Genomic DNA, 7,575 nt, shown 5'->3' on the forward strand with positions numbered 1-7,575 from the left:
TACTGAAGCCTTCCGAGTAAATCGCCAGAACGCCGACACCTCCTCATCTACACCGCTCCCATGTTTTTTTTTGTGTTGCCATAAGTTAGTCTCTCTCCGTTGGTGTTGGGGGCTAATGCTAATAATGCTAATGCCAGCAAATNTCGGCCGATACCGATCGCCGATTTGATCGAGTGGGCGGGGCCTATGGGGATCTTCCATTTAAAGTGATGTTTAAAACTCAGATAATGGGGCTCATTCACTGGCGCTTCCACAAACAACAACCAACATAATTATTACATTCAAATGAAGTACATTATTCAAGTTTACATTAACTTTGGAGAATAACACGGAGAAATTAGCGGAAGCGCTCTCTTTTCCTCTCTCTCCCTCTCTCTCTCTCTCTCTCTCTTTCTTTCTCTCTCTCCCTCTCTCTCCCTCTCTCTCTCCCTCTCTCTCTCCCTCTCTCTCTCTCCAGACAGCCTTTCACTATCTCATGCAGCTCACTGATCCAGTAATGAGTGACCCGACAGTGAAGAATAAATATATGTATAACTAGTTTAGCTTGTTCCAGAGGTAGATAAAATATTTAAGTGTGTTTGGTCTAACTCTTAGTGTGTGTTGCTCCGCTCAGCGGTCTGTCACAGCGGGTGGAGCTGCAGGATTTCTGCTTCACACACGTTGCATACCGCTATTTTACTGTCCTTTTCGGACACCTTAAAATACTGCCAGACTGGTGAAGCCATCTTGGCGAGCTTGTTTTGCCGCACAAAGAGAAAAGTGTCATGTATTTTACGTCATCATTTTACGTCATGCGTTAGAGAGCACCGTGACTTTTCTCTTTGTGCGGCAAAACAAGCTCGCCAAGATGGCTTCACCAGTNTGAAATTTCACCGATATCTGTTACGGTTCTTCAACAAAACGTTCACATGTAAGAGGTTTATCTCTCATTCAGAACAATGAAAATGCTCTCCTCTCACTGATGACCATGGAAACCTTTGCTCTCTGGACACGTCGTTAGCTCAAATATAAACACCTGTGTCATGGAACACGATGATGTCATAACTCCAACTGACATGCCCAGAGCAGCAGATTTCAGATAATGGTTAACACAACTCTACGTCAATTATGGGGTGTCATCATATGCCGTTTCCATGGACGCATCCCTCGCCATAAAACACAATGTCGCTGTAACTCCAATGGACACGGTCCGATCGTCCACCAATCTTCACCTGTATATCACCTCTTCATGCCTCAAGAGCTGTACAGTACGTCAAATCTGACATCTCACCATATGCCGTTTCCATGGAAACGCATCCCTTGCCAAAAAACACGATGTTGTCGTAACTCCTATGCAAATGGTCAAAACAACACCAGACTTCAGATAATGGTTAATGGTCCAGACCTCAACAGCTCTATGTCAATTATGGGGTTTCATTATGCCGTTTCCATGGAAATGCATCTCTCGCCATAAAACACAATGTTGTCGTAACTCCTATGAAAATGGTTAAAACAGCACCAGACTTCAGATGATGGTTAATGGTCCAGCCCTCAACATGGTTATGTGCCATTAGTGAGTTTTCCTCAAAAGCTGTTGCTTCACCGTTTTTCAAATATAAATATAATTTGTAACTGAACTTTGTAAACTAGCAGAGATATGCCCAGTGTTGCGTGAATTAGCCTATGGAATTAGCCATAGACTGTAGCCTATATGTAAAGGAATTAGCGTATTGTAAATTAAGCTGTACGTTTAGTTTTAGGATAATACATTTACCTACATTTCGACTTTAAAATAACATTAGCAATTAACACATGGTTAATACAATTATTTATATGGATGGTTACAGTTAATTGTACCGGCTCGCATTCTTATAACTATTATTGCTGTGCAATCTGCAGTATCATACAGTCATTACTATGCCAGTGCATAAAACAGTGTTGTATGCTCTGGCTAACGATTGCAAAATGCGCATATTTATACTTTTGACCATGAATTATATAATATATATATATAGAGAGAGAACAAAAATATATAAAGAAAAAAAAAAAATATATATATATAAAGATTTTGACACTGCATCCGCTGGAGACTGAAACTTAATCCAACGTTATTGTTTTTCAAATGTGCTGTGCCAGTCTAACTTAAATATGACTGTAGATAAAGAAAGGGCAAGGCACTTTGATATTGATGAGACAGTGATTATTTATTTCAGTGCTAAGAAGAAAATGACAACTTCCTCCACGCCTTCTTCAAAACCTCCAAACTGCACATTACATTACAGTTATTTACTGCAGTGTTTTTCAGGCATCTCCTTCCCTAATACAAATATTAAACAAAATCACATAAAATAACTTTTTGAGGTCTGTAGATATTCAACTTTCTTTTGAATAATGTTGTTTTAAATGTAAGAGTGCATTATAAAAGACAATAGAGGGCCAACATGTTAACTATGCAGTTAATCCATTCAACAATGACGTGTTTCCAAGATTCAGATTCAAAGGTTTTATGTCATATGCACATAAGCTACAGTGTAGGAATGGCAATGAAAAATCTTCTGTCCCGAGCTCCTCCAACGAAGCAACATAGTTATACAAGACATAAAACAAATTCAAAATTAAATTAAGAATAATAAATTAGTGCAGGCAGGAATCTATATACACGTAAATAGAATAAGACATATGCAAGAACAGAATGTAAAGATAAATATTGTATAGTAAGGTGAAATTAAATCTTTTTTTTTATAAATAAGTTATAAGATGACGACAGATGAATGAATGTTGCTATTAAAATAATGTAAAAAAAGGTCATAATTAATCTGTTTTCAAAGCTTATTGCCAAAGTAGGATCATGCTTATTTTGCAGTTTTTAACATAGAGTACGTGGGGGAGAAATGGCAATTCTCTATCTATGATAAAGAGTCTTTGCATAAATTGAAGAGAAATGTGATGGTTTGCAAAACAATTCGATTGCTATGTTTCTGTACTGGCAAAATCTTAATTTGGCCTTTAATCAAAATAACATTACTCATCACTGATGTGCAAGCTGTGCCATAACAATTATTTAGCATTGTATTATGTATAAAATGTATTTAATTAGTAACAACAATTGACACCTACAAATGTAACCATAAAACTTATTTTTAAAAAAAAGGATCTGTACCCATGAGTCCGTGCTGAAGTGATGACTCTAGAAGTGTTCACTGCAAAGGCGAGAATAAACTTTGGGGGTCTATTTATTTCTCCGGATGTTCAGCACCCACTGGTCCAGCCTGTCTGGATCACCTAAAGGAAACCTTTATACAAAAATACATGAAAAGTTATATGTTAGGTGTGTAGGGTTACAGACTGCTTAACAAGCAAAACATAGAACTTACATTTGTGATACAATGCTGAAATGTAAAAATGTGACAATAAAAAAGCATAGGTGTTTTAATGCCATATTCACTTAATAACGCATGAACAACTTTTACAAATATTTCTATATAGTTTGTGTTGGTAAATTGTCATCTACGTTGCACATTTCCTGCTGAAATACATGCATACCAAGTTACTTCGTGGCACTTTGTTTTTTTTTAAATAGTGTAGTTCCACTATATAAACGTTACATTCATAATCAAACGAGACAATCTTCAAGAGAATTAGCTACTTTTTGTTATTCTTAATGCTTGTCATTCACACGTTAATAAAATAAAATAAGTACCGATACAGAGCAGAACAATTGTGGCGATGTTCAGCTTAACAAGCCTTGTTCAACATAATTTCTTAAGCTTGTACTACATACCTGCCAACCCTACCGATTTGGCCGGTAGTCTACCGCGTTTGACATGTTTCTACCGCCTACCGATTTAGCTGGCTTTCCCTACCGATCTTCCCAAATTATAAAAACTAAAAATGCCCCTTGGCGCACTGACAAGCTCGCTCCTATCCAATGAAATTGTATTTACTCATCATGTGATTAGTGTTTGGTTTTGCCGCCCCGGTGTTGTTTATTCACACAGCGACACACTGACAGCGACACACTGACAGCGAGACACAGCAACACACAGCGAAAGGTTTTGATGGTTTTGGTATGGAAATTCCAGAGAAGAAGAAGCCCACCAAGCCAAGACAATGTATTTAAAGCCAAGTGGACAGCAGATCACTCATTCATCAAGGTAGCGCGGAGAGGAGAGAAGCACGCATTCTTCGAATTGTGTAGGTCCGACTTCTCGATTTGCCATGGCGGACAAAACGATGTAGATAAACACATATCCACCGAAAAACACAAAAGTAATGCGATGGCAGTCAAGGGTACTACTTCATCTGTCATGAATATGTTTGTTAAGACGCACCAGTCAACTGCTGTGATTAATGCCGAAGTGTTATTCCAAGGAATGGTGATCGAGCAGAATCTACCACTCGCCTTGAAGGATCACTACTCAAAGCTGGTGTCTCAGATGTTTCCGGATAGTGAAATTGCTCGGCAATATGCATGTGGACGTACCAAAGCAACACATATAGCGTACAGTGTGGCAAGCCACTCGGTTGACGGACTGAAAAAGGCTGTGGGTTTGAAGAAGGCGCCGTACAGCTTGGCAACTGATGGGAGTAGCGACGAAGAAGACAAGTTTTTCCCAGTACTTATCACTCATGTGGATGAAGAGACTGGCCTGATCACAACTTCATTCCTTGACATGCCAGTTGTAAATGAAGCGACTGGTGAGAACATCGCATCGGCCCTCAAGGCGTCCCTTAAACAAGGTGGATTAGATGTTGAACAGTTTGTGGCTCTCTCGTCAGACAACGCGTCTGTAATGACTGGACAGCATCGTGGTGTGATGAGCTACCTCCGCAAGGGCAACAAAGACATCCATTTAGTGGGATGCCCATGCCACCCTAGTGCACTGGCAGCCAAGACTGGTGGGAAAGCGCTGCGAAGTTTCGATGAGGAGGATTTCATCATAGACCTCTACTATCATTTTGATAAAAGGTGGGCAAAGTTATTACTGAACACTTCATATACAATTCAGGGAATATATTTGCAAGCTTTACAATTTATATGAGTGTTTTATCTTTTAACCTTAATTTGTTATATTTAATTACTAGAAGACAAATGGCATATAAATTATATTAAACTTATATTCAAGTTCATTATTAAACTATTTTTACATTTCTGTTTCTTAGTGCCAAGAGGAAGCATCAACTGAGGGAGTTTCTCGTCTTCAACGATGTGGTCGTGAGGAAGATCCTGAAGCACGTTTCCACAAGATGGCTCAGCCTACACAAGTGCATTGAGAGGACGCTCAATCTCTGGGAAGGCTTGATGTCCTACATCTTGTCAACCTTCGATGCTGATGAAGATGAATGGAGCCTCCGTCGAAGAGACAGAGGTAAGCTCAGCATTGGTATTTATTTTGAGAACCATATACAAATATTTAGTGAAAATGTTTAGGCATAGTGTTAATGCTATCATAAATAAATAGGCTACATTCTGAAAAGAATAATAACTAATCTTCGATATCTTAGATGATTTAGGTAGCTAATTTATTAATTTAATTAAGTATTATAGAGTAATTATTTACTTATACTCTACATTTTGGGAAAAGTGAAATATATCTCATTACGAAATATAGACAATGCATGTTTACTTTATATGTTGTGAAAACATTTTTTTTTTAATGTTCTTCATCAACCAACATATACCTTATTTTTGTATTAATATTTTAGCCACCTATTACCTTTCATTTAGGTTGAAGAAGGGTGGTGCTCGTGAACAGAGGCTTCTGAAAGTATTCAAGAGTCCAACAGCACAGCTGTACATGTACTTTCTACATGCCATCCTGCCAAACTTTGACGGCTTCAACGTACTCCTGCAGTCTGGCGCCCCAATGATTCATCGGCTGTATCCATCAATGCTGAAGATCTATCAGGTATTCTAACTATTGTAGATGTATTTTAGCTATATCTCTGACAGTGAGGTAAAGCCTACGGACACCACGAGGCCTGTCTGTAAGAAATGTATTAATTGTATTTAATACGAATTCTTGTCATTTATTTTATTTATTGTTCTCATTGTTTAAAAGTTTGTGTTATGGTTATGGTTCTGGTGTGAAATAAAGCACAATAATTACATTTAAGACTGTTTCCCTTTTTTTAAGAAAAGTATAGAAAAATAATCGGAATCGCAATTCTTGACTTGGTATCGTTATCAAAACCAAAATGTTGGTATCGTGACAACACTAATATAAACACTTATTGCACTATTACTCTTTGTTAAAGCATTTTTTTTTTGTATTTACTATTGACTTGCACTATATTTTTCTGTTTATCTGTGTTTTGTGTTACACTGTTGGAGAAGCTTGTAGCTACACTGTAGCTATGTTCGGATGACTAAATAAAGAACCTTAAACCAAACACAGAGAAAAGTTATGAACTGAAGAGAACAGACTAATAGAAATCATTTAATACATGTTAATGAGAACACTTACATTACATTACATGTGACTTGTTAGACGCTTTTATCCAAAGCGATTTACATACTCAATACAGTGGACAATCCCAACAGGAGCAATTTGGGGTGAAGTGTCTTGCCCAGGGACACAACGACATGCTGACTGCAGTGGGGTTTGAACCTGTGACCCCCTGATTCGAACACCACCGCACAACCCATTGCGCCACACACCTCCACACCGGGCGCTTCGTAAGGTCTGCTCTTTCTTGGAAGAAGATTTAAATATTTTAATACCCTGGATTTTTTTTTTAGAACCATACAAAACATCAAATCTTCCAACTGAAGATTTTTACAAGATTACCGCTACAAAAAACAACTCAACATCTTTAATATTGAACCATCCCCATTATGTAGATTCTGTGATGAGGAAGAGGAAGACCAGATTGCATTTCTTTTTTATTGTCCATATGTTGCAAGTCTGTGGTCTAAGATTCAAAATTGGCTGAAGACACTCACTATTGAATTTACATTTACACCCTTTAATATTTTATTTGGGCTTTTAGATGAAGACCGCACATAGTTAATAAATAAGGAGTAATCTTAATTTAACCCTCTATGGTATGATGTTGCCTCCAGGCAACATACCCATTTTTTGCCTTTTGCATGCACAATACATCTCAAATTATGATGCAATACTTTAAAAACAAGGCAGGACCATAAGGAACCAATAGTAGTGTTTGAATTTTTCCCATGAATCTCTGGCGGCCAATTTGAAGACCCTGTTTGCTGCCTTTCCCACAAGGATCAGCTCAGCCATTTCTCCCCAAGAAATGTGTCTAAAAACGTAATTTCCTGCGCATTTCTTGNAAAAAAATGTTTTTCGGGGTTCAGGTGTTTTGTTTGATTTTATATAAACAAAGTCTTGGCTTTCAGAATATGAAACTTTTATTTCCAAAATCACACGATAAATACATTTTTGAAGCTTGTAAAGGGAAGATGACAGCTCTCACTCGCTACTCTGCTGTTCTGCATCGCTGCTTTATGGGCATAGATATTTCTCAAAATAATTTTTGTGAACATAAACATTTTTTGTGTGTAAATATGTGATTTGCAAATGTAAAACACCATCCACAAATGCATTTAAAAGATTTAAAAACTCACAAATA

The sequence above is a fragment of the Notothenia coriiceps genome, unplaced genomic scaffold (genome assembly GCF_000735185.1).
Source record: "Notothenia coriiceps isolate Sejong01 unplaced genomic scaffold, NC01 NC01_scaffold00037250, whole genome shotgun sequence".
Classification (NCBI taxonomy): domain Eukaryota; kingdom Metazoa; phylum Chordata; class Actinopteri; order Perciformes; family Nototheniidae; genus Notothenia; species Notothenia coriiceps.